This window comes from Sciurus vulgaris (assembly GCF_902686455.1).
Source record: "Sciurus vulgaris genome assembly, chromosome: 9".
Taxonomy (NCBI): domain Eukaryota; kingdom Metazoa; phylum Chordata; class Mammalia; order Rodentia; family Sciuridae; genus Sciurus; species Sciurus vulgaris.
In genome coordinates this window covers 56,705,748-56,723,083 of record NC_136469.1, presented here as the reverse complement: position 1 = coordinate 56,723,083, position 17,336 = coordinate 56,705,748, and positions in this window count along the sequence as shown.

Here is a 17,336-nt window from a genome sequence, read left to right as displayed (position 1 = left end):
TCATTAAAACAAAATATTAAAATGTTTTCAAGATAAATTTAATGAAGAATCTTCAAAATATTTACAAATGTTTTCTTTTTAGTGTACAATTAAGAATCTCTAATTTTACAGTATAGTTCTTATATTAATAGCTACTTAATTTTGTCTTTTATTTTTTCTTCTTTTTGGTATAGGGGATCAAACTCAGAAGTGCTTTACCATTAAGCTACAACCCCAGCCCTTTTTATTTTTTGAGATAGGGTCTCACTAAGTTGCTTAGGGCCTCACTAAGTTGCTGAGGCTGGCTTCAAACTTAGCATCCTCCTGCTTCAGCCTCCCAAGCAGCTGGGATTACAGGTATGTGTTTATTAAAGGTACAATACATTCAGTTCACTGTTTTCTTTTTTATATAAAGGGGTGCAGGTGTCAGGCATTTAATTCTTCCAGTAATAACACTAATGATAATTGAGCATTTATATGTATCAGGCACTTCACTAAGCATGGCACTTGGATTTTGAATTTATTACATGGAATGTCAATAGGCTATACTGCCTAATCTTAACGTTCTCATGACCACTGGCAAAAATTTTAGTTAGAAATGTAGTCTGTGGTTTCTGAGAAGTCCAAAGTTATTGTTCTTTCCTCTTCCCATTTACTAGTGGAGGAGAAATACAACATTGCCCTCACTTCTTTGGCTTTGCATGTTTTTCGGAGACTTTTATTCAGCACCCTTAAGGACTTCACTGTGAGTAATCAATTATTTTTCTACAGTCGGTCACAGGACTTTGGAGAATGTCCTCATCACCAAAAGTTTATATATCCTTGTCTGTGGTCATGAAATACTTTTCTTTTTTTGTAAAACTGTTCACTGTAACTCAGCAACATGTCTTTAAACATGTTTTAGTGGTTCCCATACTTAGATTTCACAGGAGGTAAATTTACTGAAAATATGTAGTCCAAAATGAAATTGTGAACTTTTAATTTTGTCAAATAAGAGCACTTAAGATATTGAAAATGAATTCTGTCATGAAAAGGTAATTTTAATGCACAAAAAGTAAAAAGGTTATACTCTAACAATAAAGGGTTTCTCCCCCTCCACATTTTCCATTTTTAAAATATGTTCAAAGAACTATGCCAGATATTTTCCTGCCTGTGCAAATTTTTCAGAAGCCTGGAACTGGTAGCAAGCTGTTATTTTAATAACTATTTTACATAAGTAGTAGTATCAGTTGTCACCACTTCCCAGAATTCTGTCATGTGTACCTTAAAAAACAGACATCAAGTGCATCTGAATTGGTACAATAGAAGTAACTTAGCTCTTGAAATACATGTTTCTAGAGCCTTCAGAAAACACTCTCCTGACTGTTTTGAGGGCTGCCTCTTGTGCTTACCTAGGGAGCTACTCATGCCTTACTCAGCTAATGGGCACCACCATTACATAAATACCAGGTATCCAAAAGGGTTAGCAGGCTTGAGGTATTAATGATTCATTCATGTGACTAAGTAAGCAAGTTGTATATGTCAAGCACATTACAATTCAGACTTAACTTCAGTGCCTCATATGATGATTCATGAAAGTACTTTTGTATTTTGTAACCAAATTTGTAATAAGTTTATGGGAAGCCAATTAAGCCAACTGCTGATCTATCTAGTTCTGCCTTCCCCACTGTGATTGCACAGTCTTCCATTAGAAATGTGCTGTCACTCTCTCTTCTTGTCCAAAGAGTTTCAAAACTCCAGTTTAACAGGGTTCTTAAGAAATTATGGTGGATATTTTATTTGATACCTACCAGAAACATCTAACTAATTGCACTTTTCTAATTTAGAGCAGTATGATCAATCTGTAGAAGACCAAGAAAGATATTACTAATGTTCATTAAGTGAGCTACTCAGCTCCCTATCTTCACAGTCCACATGTTCTTATTTCATATCCAATTCTGTCACATTTGGTTATCTGATTTCCCCTGAACAAATCACAACTACAGATAATATTTTACTAGAGGTAGGTAAACAATCAAATGTGACAGCTGATGACAGGAGAGATAAATTTAAAATGAACATTAAACATACAGCAGCTTCAATATAGGATCCTGCACACCTCATCCTTGACATCACCATGATCAAATTATACAAGTGAAGTTTAGTGATGAATCTGAATCAAGATAAGTAGTGTGTTATATTTAAGAAGGCAGAGTATGTGCTGCATTTGGCGATCACAATTTTCACTTTAAATAGTTAAAAGCTTAATGCTTAACATAGCATAGTCAGATAGAAAACTTACATAGAATATACTTTGACTCTTTCTTTGGTATGTGGAGGCTTTATCACAGGAAATTTTTCCATTCAGTTGAAACATTTTTCAAGGTTAATGATAGTAATTGACTACCTAAGTTGTTAAAATACGGGGAAAACTAAATAAAGCAAGGGTAATGGTATGAATCTACATTGTACACAACCATAGAAATGAAAGGTTGTACCCCATTTGTGTATAATGAATCATAATACAGTCTGTAAAAATAAAAAAGGAATAAAACAAAAAAAATAAGCAAGGGTGATTTAAATCACATATATCATGGTACATGACCTCCTCCAGGGAGGATTAGAAAATATTTAAAAACCACAGATGCACCTGTTCTGGGACTGCCTCAGTGCTTTTGCTCCACCCAGGTTGGATCACAAGGCACCTATGACTGTTAGGTTTCAACTATGCTGAGCTTCTAAGGCTGTGCTTGAGTTTGTCATAATAGTCTTTTACTGGAAGCTCACATTATTGTTAAAGTCAACTAATTTTATCTTTTGCAGAAATCCAGTTTAGTAATGTCACTGTCACAAGCATCGTTTTAATACAGTATACAAATTAGACAGTTCATATTATTATTAGCAATTTCATATTTTTATTAGTTTGGTCTCTAATGACATTGAAAATTGTTTAGAAAGCCCTGACTATGTCTTTCAGTCAGAGATGCTGTCACTCTAACTCACCTTTGGTTTGAATGCTTGATTGATTGTTTACTAAAAAACCGTTTCAAGCAATTATGGTAAGAAGGCTATTTGTGACCAACTGTTCTCTTAGAACACTAGTCAAGCAAATACATCAGCTGTAATGTTAAATCCTAATCTCTATTATAAGGCTGTAATTTTCCAAAATAATATTGAAGAAGGGGAAAGGGCAATAAATTGTATAACTAGAAAACAAAAATGTCAAAAAGCAACTCACCAAAATTTCAAATTTCCTGTAATTTTCCATTTGTCCCCTCAGAGATTTCTTTGCAGTTACACTAAAGATATGAATCAGTCATGTTCAGTAAGCAAATTTAAGAAACTCAAAACTTAGAAGTACGTCTGAATCTTTAACTGTGGGATTGTAAAATGAAATAATCAGTACAGATATAGGAAAATAGAAAACTTTGTTGATGTCATTACATACCTAGGAAATCATAGTGTTTAAGAAAAACAAGGGGTTGGGGTTGGGGAGATAGCTCAGTCAGTAGAGTGCTTGCCTTGTACGCATAAGGCCCTGGGTTCGATCCCCAGCACCCCACCAAAAAAAAAAAAAAAGAAAAGGGATTTTGGTAAGGCATTTGGAAATGATGAATACACAAAATTTATTAGCAATAAAAGTCTTGAAATTCTAATGGGAAATATTCCATTCACAATAGCAAAAATAATAAAAATTAAATTTACCAAGAAAAATAATGTTATAAAAATTTTATCAAAAACAATTGAGCAGGATTTAAACATGAGAATAATAATTACCATTGTGGGATATAAATCTAAAATTATATAAATTCAGTAAATTTCAAATTAGAACCATAAGAGCCTTAAAATATTTGATTAAATTATGAGACATGAATTTTGAAACGATTTTAAAATAAGTATATTAAAAGAAAAGAGACTGAAGATGGAAAACCTAATATGGCAAAAGGTAACAATGTAGCACAAAGGATAGTCAAATATAAGTAATATCAATACAGGGGAAATTGCAACATGGGTTAACAGTAAACATTAGGAAAAAAAACTAAAAAATGAGTAAAATAAAAGGAATAATGGTGAGCAGAAAAAGCATAGTCACTTCATGATACATAAATGAAACAAGAATGACCTCTATCTGTTGATGCCTAGGTTTTTTTTCCACAAAAGGCTGAAGCCCTTTAGCTCAAAAGCCCACTAGTAATCATTAATAAACATTCAGACTCTTTTAGCTTCCACATGAGAGAATATGCAGTATTAATCTTTCTTTGTATAACTTCATTTATCACCCTGTCCTCTACTTATATCCATTTTGCCATAAGTGACAGGATTTCATTCCTTTTTTAAAAAAATGATTGACTAATACAAGGTTGTGTATACATACCACACTTTTTTTTTTTTTTTTTTTCAGTGCTGAGAATTAAACCCAGGATTTGGGTATGCTGGTACGTACCACATGGTTTTTTATCCTTTCATCTGTTGATGGGCATCTAGGTTGACTCAATATCTTAGCTATTATGAGCAGCACTGCAGTACATATGGGAGTGCAGATATCTTTGGTATGTTGGTTTCACTTTCCTTGGATGTGGACCCAGAAATTGGATAGCTGGAATATATTTCTAGTTTTTTGAAGACCCACCCCATTGTCTCCATAATGGTTGTATTAATTTATAGTTCCACCAACTGTGTATGAGAGTTCCCTTTTCTCTCCACTTTTGGCAGCATTTTTTGTTGTTGGTCTTTTTTTAATAGCCATTCTAACTGGTGTGGGATGATAACTAATTGTGGTATTGATTTGCTAGTGATTGAGAAGGTGTGTGAAATGAAGACAGAGGTTGGATAATGGGCACTAAAAAACACAGTTGGGTAGAAGTTTGAATAAGTTCTAGTGTTCTCTAGCCCAGTGGGGCAACTATAGTTCTCAATAAACTATTATATATTTTATGAATAGCTAGAAAAGAGGAGCTTAGAGGCTCCAAACATAAAGTAAGGATAAGGAAATGGAAATGCTAGTTATCCCAATATGGTCAGTACACATTGTATACATTTATTGAAATATACCCTATAATGTGTACAATTGTGAGTCAACCAAAATTATTTTTTAAATGCTTAAGGAGATGGAAATGCTACCTATCACAATTTGATCATTACACTTTGTACACAAGTATTGAATTATTACACTCTACACATAGAAACGTAAAGTTAAAAATGTTATAAGATAGTAGGCATTTAAAAAAGCCCACTCACGCCAAGTTTAAATTTTACATATCCAATTGGCTTAAACAGCCACAAATGAGCAGATTATTAACCCTTTAGAGCTTGCTTGCTTTTTGTATCCTCTGAGACTGTCCAAAATCTGTTTGCCACAGATGAAATAAGCCCTAGGCTATAAAGACCCCAAGCTGCTGCTGCCCCTTATAGTTCTCTTACCCAGAGACTGACTCCTTGCCAAGCTGTTGGGTGACATCATTTGACACCTATGCTCCCTCTCTGATCCTTTTTCCCCCAGGAGTTCCCTGGCATTCCCACTCTTCAGGGTGGTGGCCCTCAGGCTTCATGGTCTATTTGGCCTCTTGCTAGAAAAGGGCTTGCAGCTTCATTCCCCTTCTCCACCCCTCACTCCATGCAAACCTGTCAACAGAGCACCCAAGTAAATCTTGCGTGTGCTACTGCCACCTTGTGGTCATGTATTCTTCCTTGATCAGTGCTGAAATCAAACTCAATGTCCTTACATAATAACACAAGTGAAAATTCATCAGGAAGATGTACCAATTCTACAAGTGAAAATACTTAATAATCATAAAAATACATAAATAAAAATAGAACGGCAAAGAGTAATTGACAAATTTACAAATACAGTGAATTTTAGCACATTCAGCCGTCAGCTAAGTGGGTATAAAATTAGTAAAGCTCTATAGATGATACCGAACTCTTCAATCAAAAAAGAATTTCTGTTCTTTCCAAGAACACTTGGAGTATTTATAAAAACATTAGACTAAAGATAAACATCAATTTTTACACTGATGTACAAAATGCCAAGCACTATTATTAGAAATCAATAATAAATTTATCCAAAGTAAATCATAAGTTTTAGAAATTAAAAACAAGTTTCCAAATAACATAGAATCAAGAAAATTTAAATTATAACATTTAAATTTAAATGAAAATGAGATAGATGAATATACATATATACACAATAGCTGGAACAATGCTTACAGGGATAGTTACCAGAAGCAGTTCATAGTCACTGGAAGGAAAACGGCATATAGAGTCCGAGTTTGAGATAGGTGTTAACTCTTATACCTCTTATACCCCTTATACCCTTTGTCATAGTGTAGTCCACAGACCTGGGAGCTGTGTGGACATTCTGCAGAACATCATTTTTATCCATCATATTTATCAATTAAAATAGACTGCAAGAGTTAAGAATGGCAAGTATCTTAGAAATCCTGGTGAGGCATATCCTTCCCCAAGAGTGACAGAAAACCCCCTGGAGATTAAGGGACCTGCCACACTAGTAAAGATTTTTTAGGAGGTCTGGTGGTCTCACATATGTTTAAATTGGAGGATGAATTATTGCATCTTATATTCCCACTATGAAGAAGCAAGCAGAGCTTCATAGGCTTCTTTGGGTTTTAGAGGTAGACTTAAATATATTTAGGGACACTGCTCTGACACATGTGCTGAGTGACAGAAAAGATGGCCAGCTTTGATAAGAACTTAGGAAAGAAAAAGGGCTTTGCTGCTGGTTCAGACTATAGTGCAAGCAGCCTTAGTATTTAGGCCAAACAATTCAGTAAATTGTGATATTAGCAATACATGCAATGGGAGAAGACACCCTGTGGAGTTTATGGAAAACTGCAACAGGAGAATCACAACATAGTCCTGTGGAGTTCTCTAGCAAAGCCATGCTTTCTGCAGATAATTATATGCCATGTAATTATATAGCATCCTTTATGCATCTTAACCTATATGTCCCATCAACCTATATAGAATTGAAAACCTGGAACTTAATGGGTTAAAATAGCTCTGGTCATGCTACTGAACTCAGGTAGAGATAGACTTTTTGACAGTGGGTATTAAGTGACCATGTGGCTAGAAGTTCTCAACATGAACTTGGTTTTCTTAGGCCTACTACTTAGTAAAGACAGCCTGGCTCAGCAGCAATCCATAATAAAGTAAAAGTAGCATGTCAAGGACTGGGTATAAAAGGGATCAGAGGGAACAGGAAGCAGTAGGAGCAGTTGTCATCAAAACTGGCACTGGATTTTTCAGCTTGCAACTATGGATGTATGGGAGTCCCTATATTACCAAAAGAGTAAAAACTGAACTTTGCTAAGGCAAAAAGACAGCTGCTTATGTCAGCACTGGAAAAGAAGTAGATTAAATTTTCCCAATTTTTTATTGGGAAATAAATATTTATTTGAATGTTTATTGACATTCAAGTCAATAAACAATAAATACACTATACCACATTAACAGAATGAAGGACAAAAAAAAAAAAAATGAACAACTCCACAGATACATAAGAAGCATTTGACAAAATCTGATATCCTTTCATGATAAAAATTCTGAAAAAATTAGATATAGAAAGAATGTACTTCAACACAATAAAGATCATAGATGACAGACCCACAGATAACATCACACTCAATGGTGAAAAGTTGAAAGGTTTTCCTCTAAGGTAGGATGTCCACTTTCACCATTTCTGTTCAATATAGTTCTGTAAGTTCTAGTCAGAGAAATTGGGCAAGAGAAAAAAGGCATCCAAATCAGAAAGGAATAAGTGATATTATGTTTGCAGATGACATGATCCTATATATAGAAAACCCTCGATATTCTTCCATAAACCTGTTAGAACTAATGAATTCGGTAAGGTTTCAGGATACCAAAATCAACAAACGAAAACCAGCAATGTTTCTATATAGTAAAACTATCTGAAAAACAGTATCAAGAAAAGAACCTCATTTAGAATAGCTACTAAAAAAATAAAATAATTAGGAAAAATTTAGCCAACCTGATGAGAGACCTGTAAATTGAAAGCCATAAAACACACAAAAGAAACTGAAGAAGACAGAAATAAATGGAATATTATCCCATGTTCAGGAATGGGAGAGTTAAAAGGTTTTAAAATGTATATACTAGGGGCTAGGGTCGTGACTCAGCGGTAGAATGCTTTTCTAGCACATGTGAGGCACTGGGTTCCAACCTTAGCACCACATTAAATAAATAAAGAAAGAAAGAAAGAAAGGTATTGTCCATCTACAACTTAAAGTTATATTTAAAAAAATGTACATACTACCCAAAGCAATCTACAGATTGATTGTAATTCCTGTGTAATTCCAATGTCAATTTTTGGAGTAATAGAAAAAAAAATCCAAACACATTGAACCACAAAAGACCCCAAATAGCAAATCTTGAGCAAAAAGAAGTAAGCAGGAGCTGTCACACTTCTGGATTTCAAAAATACAGTACAAAACTAAAGTAATCAAAATAGCATTGCACTGCCATAAAAACAGACACATAGACCAGTGGAACAGAATAGAGAGCCCAGAATAAATCCATCCAGTCCACTGATTTTTGACAAAGGTACCAAGAAAATGCAATGGAAAAAGGACAATTTCTTCAATTAATGATATTGGAAGAACCATATCTCCACATGCAGAAGAATGAAATTAGAGCCTTATCTCATAAAAATCAACTCAAAATGGACTAAGACTTGAAAGTAAAACCTGAAACTGCCAGGTGTGGTGGTACATACCTGTAGTCTCAGAAGGCTGAGGTGGGAGGATTGCTTGAGCCCAGGGGCTTGAGACCAGCCTGGGCAGCATAGCGAGACCGCATCTCAAAACAACAATGACGACAATGAACACAACGTCCAAAAAACCTGGAACAGTAAAACTACTAGAAAAGAGTATGGGAAAAACACCATGACATTGCTCTGGGAAATGATTTTCTGGATATGACCCTTGTTTTTGTCAGGTTTTTTTTTTTTTTTTTGTAAGCTGTTGTGATCAAAATACCTGACAAGAAAAACTGAAGAGGAAAAGTTTATTTGGTGACAATTTTAGAGGAGGAAAAGTTTATTTGGTGCTCATAATTGCAGAGGTCTCAGTCCATAAATGGCCAGCTCCGTTGCTCTGGACAGGAGGTGAGGCAGCACATCATGGTGGAAGAGTGTGATAAAAGTTCAGGACAGGAAGCAGAGAGTGCTGTGCTGTGCTCACCAGGGATAAAACATAAACCCCAAAGGCATACCTCCAGTGACCCACTTCTAGGCACACCCTGCCTGCCTACAGTTACCACTCAGTTAATCCCTATCAGTGGATTAGCACTGATTAGGTTAAGGCTTTCATAACCCAATTATTTCACTTGTGAATTGTTTCACACATGAGCTTTTATGGGCTGCCTCATATCTAAACCATAACAACCCTAAAACAGGCAACGAAAGCAAAAATAGACAAATGGGATTGCATCAAACTTAAAAGCTTTAGCATAGCAAAGGTAACAATCAAAATGAATAGGCAACCTTTAGAATGGGAAAATATTTGTAAACCATATATCTGATAAAAGGTTTATATCCAATATATATAAGCACTCAGTTGCAAGAAAACAAGCCAATTTTAAAATGAACAAAGGATTTGAACAGACATTTCTCAAAATGAGACATAAAAATGACCAATAGGTATGTAGAAAAATGCTCAACACCACTAATCATCATGGAAATGTGAATTAAAATCACAACGAACAATCACCTCCCACTTGTGGGATAATTATTATCAAAAAACGAGATAACGGTGTTGGCAAGGATGTGGAAAATAGAGAATCCTCATACACTGTTGGTGAGAATGATGCAACCATTATTGAAAATGGTATGGAGTTTCCTCAAAACACTAAAATAGAACCATCATATGATCCTGTAGTCCCACTACTAGGTTTAGATCCAAAAGAAATGAAATCAATATGTCAAAGAGATATTTGCTCATCCATTTTCATTTCAGCATTATTCACTATAACTAAGATATGGAGTCAACTGAAGTGTCTATGAACAGATGAATGGATAAAGAAAATGCCCATACACAATGAAATATTATTCTGTCTTAGAAGATCATCCTGTCTTTCACAATAACAAATAAACTTGGAGGACATTCTGCTAAGTGAAATAAATCAGGCACAAAAGGACAAATTGCAGAGGTCTCAGTCCATAAATGGATCTCGTTCATAGGTGGAATCTAAAACAATTGGACACTTGAAGGGGAGAGTAGGATGGTGGTTACCAGGGGCTGATGGGAGGGTTGGGGAAGATGTTGGTCAAAGAACATAAAAGCACCGCTTGACTGGAAAAATAAATGACTATATTAGTAAGGGTTTGTAATCTTTTTCTTTTTCTTTTCTTTTTTCTTCTTTTTGTGGTGCTGGGGTGGAGTCCAGACCCTTGTGTGTGCTAGACAAGTGCTGAGTATTCTCCTATATGCTAGGCTGCCACTTGAGCGATGCCTTTGGCCCCTAAGTGTTTTATATACATGAAAATCACTAAAAGAGCAGATTTCAAGTGCTCTCACTATGAAAATAATGATAAGGCCAAGCATGGTGGACTCACACCTGTAATCCCAGTGATGGAGGCAGGAGAATTGCAAGTTCGAGACCAGCCTCAGCAACTTAGCGGACCTTAAGCAACTTAGTGAGACTGTGCTTCAAAATAAAAGAAAAAAAGAACTGGGATGTAGCTCAGTGGTAAAGTGCCCCTGAGTTCAATCCCTAGTACCAATTAAAAAAAAGAAAAGAATGATAAATATGTGAAGTAATGCATGATTTAACCATTCCGCAATGTATACATATTTCAAAACATGTTATACCATAAATATATAGAATTTTGTTTGTTCATTAAAAAATAAAAAAATTAATTAAAAAAAATCTTCCTTGTAGGTAGAACTTTCACCTGTGTATCTTGACATTCATTTGATTTGCATGGAAAGAGAAATGACTCAAGAAAAGAATGATTAATTCCTGATCAAATGGGTTGGCTGATAGGTCAGGGTTCTGGAAGGAGAAAGTTTGGAAGTTTGGAGGAAAAGATATTTTAGAAATAGGCATGTGAATGGACCTTTGTAATAGACACGAGGCATTAAGATCTTTGTTTTACATGCTAACTCTTACAGAAAATATCTGTGAACAAACAAGTAGACAGAATGATTCAGTTAGTTGATGTCAGTCAACCTCTTCCATCAGCCACCCACACAAGTGTAGTGGCAGAGTTGGAGACTGCACAGAAACCCAAAATAGCACAAATGTCCACTGAGTCCTACCTAGCAACTGCTGCTGTTGAGTGTAAAATCCTCCAGCAACAGAGGGCAACACTGAGACTTCAACATGGCATCATCCTTGAAGGACATAACAATGTGATTCAGTGATCCTATCAATCCACAAAATCACAGCAACCTGAAGCTGTCAAACCAAAAGACTAATAGAACTGCCTCCAGCAGCTGTATGAAGCTTCAAAGGTGGGGCAGCAGCTTATACCCTAGACCATTATATAGACCCAGGTCTCCAACAGAAATAGGATCAAGGTTTGAAGAAAGTGTGATACCATTTACCATCACTCCCAGTGATTCTCTTGAGAAATTTTTGCTTCTTATCTTTGCAAATCATTGCTCTTACGTGATGGAAGCAGAGAGGAATGTGTTTGGCACTCAAATGTTCTCTAGGTATTCTGCTCAATTTTGATTGCTCAATTAAAATGAGCAAGTATAGTAGCTATGGTTGAGTATGGCATTCTACATTCATGAGAAGGAATGGTGTTCCAGGGCTCAGGCTATTCAAGATAAGTGATCTAGACCAGTGGAGTGCTAGCTGAGGGTGAGGTGAAGGTAAAGCAGATAGTATACAATATTAGAGAAAGGAGACAATCAATCAGATGCAAGACCAGCTGCAGAAACAACGAGCTGGAGTTTATTTGATGAACATTATTTTCATAGTTTCCCTAGCAAAAGCAAAAGCAGTTAACTGGATTCCTCGAAGAGCTTTACCGAGATGGACAGAAATTATATGAAACCACGGATCTGAATGGCAACTGAGGGACGGTAGTGTCTTCTGTGTTATGTAGCCTAGATCCTCTCAACAGGACCAAGGCACTCATTCCTTTGCCTGCTTGGAGTGCCATCTGCTGAGGGCTCATGACTAACTGCTTCCAGGAATTGTCATCAGGCCAAAGGGATCAACAGAGTTCAGGTTATTCCTTCTCCTTGGGAGCAATCCAGTGGCTCCTTGATTCTAATTCATACTAATTGTTGATAACAGAATTTTAAGTAATACCTTGTCAGTGAAAGAAAAAGAAAATTTGAGATGAACTGACGCAGAGCAGATCTACTGGAGAACTGTCGGATATGAGGCTGCTGAAGTTCCAAGGTTTATGTGAATATAAAGCGATTTAGAGGGCTGGGGAGATAGCTCAGCTGGTAGAGTGCTTGGCTCACAAGCACAAGGCCCTGAGTTCGATCCCCAGTACGGCAAAAAAAAAAAAAAAAAAAAAAAAAAAAGCAATTTAGAGAGACGGATTTGCAGCCCAGGCTGGGGCACTAGGCAAGTAACAATGTATCTGGGCTTCAGTTTCCTCATTTAGTAGAAGAGGGAGGTTGTATTAAATAATCACCAACTGGCATCCAGCTCCTATATTATGTAATTCTAAAGTACTCTGCAGAACATAAAAATAAACAGCACTAGGAGACAGCTTATAGGCTTGAAAAGAGGAAAAATGCAAACTATCAGGTAGCATTTGTTAATATCTTAAACAACTAGCTTATTAATGGAAGTTTATTCCTTAATACAATAATATGGTTATCCAGAAACTAGATTCCTATACCATAAAGTAATGCTTATGTGTACATTTCAATTGTACTTTTATTAAAAAATACAGCAAAATATTTAATTTTTATTAAAAAATAAAATGGCATTAACGAGAAGGTTTTACCAATGGAGTAAAATGTGTGCATTAATGCAGTAGTGTGTTAAATGCAATAGTGATTCCTTTCCTGAAACAAGTGAAAGTCCCTTAAACATGGTCAATTCAGTTCTTTGTTTCTTTTTCTTTTTCTTTTTTTTTTTTTTTGGTACTGGGGATTGAATGAGGCACTCGAACACTGGGCCACATCCACAGCCCTATTTTGTATTTTGTTTAGAGACAGGGTCTCACTGAATTGCTTAGCACCTTGCTGTGGTTAAGGCTTTGAACTCAAGATCCTCCTGTCTCAATCTCCTGAGTTGCTGAGATTACATGCATATGCCACTGCACCCAGCGATTCAGTTCTTTCTTGAAACCTTGATCCACACACTCCTTCCACATTTTTTTCCTAGTGCAGTAGATATTGAAGATTTTTTTACACATTGCCATACTGTTTTCAAGGTGCAGGCAGAGTAATAGGCAAGAATTATGTTCTGGACATAAATAGTTTAAAAGGAAAATGTATAAGAAAATAAAATCCTAGGGAGGCAAAAGCTTTGAAGGTAGGTATCTCCACCAGCTAGTAAAACATACTATAAGGCTAATAAAATTGAAATATTTGAATATTAGTATCACATTAGATAAGTCAATGGAATTTATAAAAACTCCAGAAATGGATTCAAGTATATGTAAGGAAATTCAACATTTGATCATCTTAAAAGGGGAAAAGAAGAGAAACATTAACAAATAGTACCCCAAATAGGTTGAATGGTGTTCCCCGCAAAACGTGTTGAAGCCCTAACCTCTAGTACCTCAAACTGTGACCTTACTTGGAAACAGGGTTGTTGCAAATGTAATTAGCTAAGGTGAGGTCGTATTGTAGTAATGCAACCACTAACCAAATATGACAACTGTCCTTATTAAGAGCAGGGAGTCTGGGCCTAGGGACAGGCACACACAAAGCAAGGATGATGCAGACACTCAGGAAAAACGTGAAGATGGAGCTGAGACTGGAATGATGCAGCTCTAAGCCAAGGGACACCTGGGGTTGCCACAGGCTGGACAAGGCAAGGAAAGGTTCTCCCCTTGAGGTTTTGGAGGGAACACAGCTCTGCTTACACATGATTATAGAATTAGCCTCCAGAACTGTGAGAGAATAAATTCCATTGTTTTTAGCCACCCAGTTTTGGCAGCTGTATCAAAGTAATACAGTACATGTTCAACTTAGGCTACTTTAACAGAATAGCATAGACAAAGTAGCTTATTAACAATTATTTATTTCTCACAGTTCTGAGAACTGGGAAATCTAAGATCAAGGTGCCAGCAGATTCATTATGTGATGAGGGCCTCTTCCTCATAGAATGTGCCTTCCTACTGTGTCCTCACATGGTGGAGGGGGCTTGCTAGCTCTCTAAGGTCTTTCTATAAGGATGCTATCTCTGTTCATAAGGGCTGCACCCTCATGACCTAATCACCCTTTGAAGTTCCCACTTCCTAACACCATCAGTGGGTCAGGATTTCAGCATATGCATTTCAGGGGAATATAAGCATTCAGTATCAGATAACTGGATAACGATTTGGAAAAAAGAATCTAAACCTCACATCATATATCAGGATAAAATTCAAAATGTTAACAGAAGTAAATGTAAAAAATAAGGGGCTGGAGTTGTAGCTCAGTGGTAGAGAGCTTGCCTAGCATGTGTGAGGGACTGGGCTTGATTCTCAGCACCATAAATAAATAAATAAATGGTCTATTGACATCTAAAAAATATATTTAAAAATAATAAATAAAACTACACAAGGGCTATTCATGAGTGAATCCCTTGTTATATACATGTACCAATATGCCAAAATGAAACCTACCATTCTTTATAACTAATAATGCATCAACAAAAAGATACAATTTTAATCCCAGTGACTGGGGAGACTGAGATAGGAAGATCACGAGTTTAAAGTCAGCCTCAGCCAATGGTGAGGTGCTAAGCAACTCAGACCCTGTCTCTAAATAAGATACAAAATAGGGCTGGGGATGTGGCTCTGTGGTCAAGTGCCCCCAAGTTCAATCCCCAGTACCACACACACAAAAAAAATAGGACTGGAGATATGACGATATGACTCAGTGGTCCAGAGCCTGAGTTTCAATCCACCTTACCAAAAAAAAAAAAAAAAAAAAAAAAAAAGGGCACAATTTAAAACTGACTGTTAGTGCTGGGAGCCATCCATGACTCCATATGAGAATCAGGCAAAGTTGTTCGAGCCATTAACCTGGAATGATTGGCCTTAGGAACTCAGTTGGATATTGACTGTTCCAGAATGCAGAATGCCTGAGTTATGTGGTTTCCTGGGTTAGCTCACCACTCATGTTCAAGTACAGTCACCCATAGATGGGAATGACCTGCTAGAGCCAAATGACCTGCTTACCTCCATCCCCATCCTGTTTTCCTGGAAGAAGAAGCTCCTACGGGTCCCCTTTGATCTGTACTGCTATAAATAAAGCAAAGCAAGCCAGGCTCCTTCCTTTGTTAGAGCCAGATGCTTCTGGATGGCTCAGTCACACCCCTGCTTCAAAAATATTCTTGCCTTTTTGTCTTTATTTCTGATACATAAATTTCTTAACTTTTATTTCTTAGCCGGCCCATCCCTCTGATGGGAACCCTTTCCCTCGCCCATGCAGGATGTGAGTGAAAACTTAGTACAAGAATATAAATAAGAAATGATTAAAGGTACTATAAAAGTGGTAATACAAAAGTAACCATCAGAACAATAACACAAACTTTCCTAAATACCAAAAGAAAAATTTTAAAGTGAAGGCATTGAATAATGAAGAAAACACACACACAGAAAAGCAGGCGTTGTATAGCATAATTGACAACATCAGATACCATGACATAATTGAGAACAAAGATAACTGTTATCTTTGTATTAATTGATTTGGCTGGACTTTTAAAGGAAAATAATTTTCAGTGATCTCCTAAATCAGGTTGTGAGTCATCCTGTATATTCAAGACATATTCTATATTTAATTTGTCCAGCATCCTTTATTGACTTTTCAGATCTAAGTCCTGTATTCACCTTTATTTAATAAATCATCTTCATTTAGCACTTAGGGCTATTTTTATCGCCACTGCTATTGACACAAATCACTTAAATGGCAACTGCTGAAAAGCACACCTCCATAGATATCCATCCTGGATGGTCTGTTCTGTAGGTTTGGCTGAAGGAGATCAAAAGGGATGACCGAGAATTATTCCTGTAACTATTTCTGAAAATTAGCAAATCAACGATAACCCAAATTTCTGAAAGCCAACCAATTAATGATAACCTCGTCTTGAAAGTCAACCGATCAGTGGTGTGATTCTCTGTGACAGCAAATGAGGCAGTGCCTTGCTCCAGCAAGGTTACTTTGAAAGCTAGGGATTAACCCATCTCACCTAGCTCTCACGCCGCGCTAGCGCAGCTGCCAACTCTTCTACCAATCCCTAAATATTCCACCGATTCCTGAATGTCAGACTTTCTAAAAGCTTATATAAGAGCAGCTTATCCTTTCTTTGAGTAGTTATACCTGCCACCTCCATCAGATACTGAGTCCAGTTCTTAGTTTGCAAGTTTGCAGTCCTTTCAATGGTTCAACCCCATTTTACCATTAGTTATAAGTTTTCCAATGTAGCAATGGATATTCTGAGGCTGTGTGAGATTATCGAATTGATCTTTTCAATTCCTATGGTGGTTGCTAAGATCTAATTTTTTATTTGTATGTTTGAATCCCAAAATACCAAAATGAAAGTGTAAATTTTGTGATGAATTTTCTGAACAGTCAACATTTATTAATGGAGGAAAAGACCCTTTTGAAATTTACTGAATGGTATGCAGTACTGAAAATAGTGGAGTCAGATATTAACCAGCATATGCTAACTGCTAACGGCTAAAAGAGATGTATACTTTGCTCAGTACTAATGAAAATAATAATATAATAAAACTTTATTCAGATGAAGAAAAAACTGATCACAACTTAGGTTGTCAGAGTCTCCCACATGGTGTATCATCTTCAGTCATGCAGCTCATACAACTGTTTGAACATATTGCTACCAGAAGTATTTCTGATTCCAATGCTGCAAGCATATTTTTGAATGCTGGGATGAAATCTGCAATAATGAAAAATGTAACTTCCATTTACTATTACAGAGATTATTAATGATTTACTTATTGTTTATTCTTTGGTAGTGGGGAATGAACCCAGGGTGCTTTACCTCTGAGCTACATACCCAGCCTTTTTCATTTTTTATCTTGAGACAGGGTCTCGTTAAGTTGTTTAGGGCCTCATCAAGTTGCTGAAGCTGGCCTTGATCTCAGCCTCCTGAGTTGTTGGGATTATGGGTATGTACTGCCCTGCCTGTCATATCCATGATTTAAATGGCTCACTTTCTAAGAGATGGTCATAGATGCAAATATT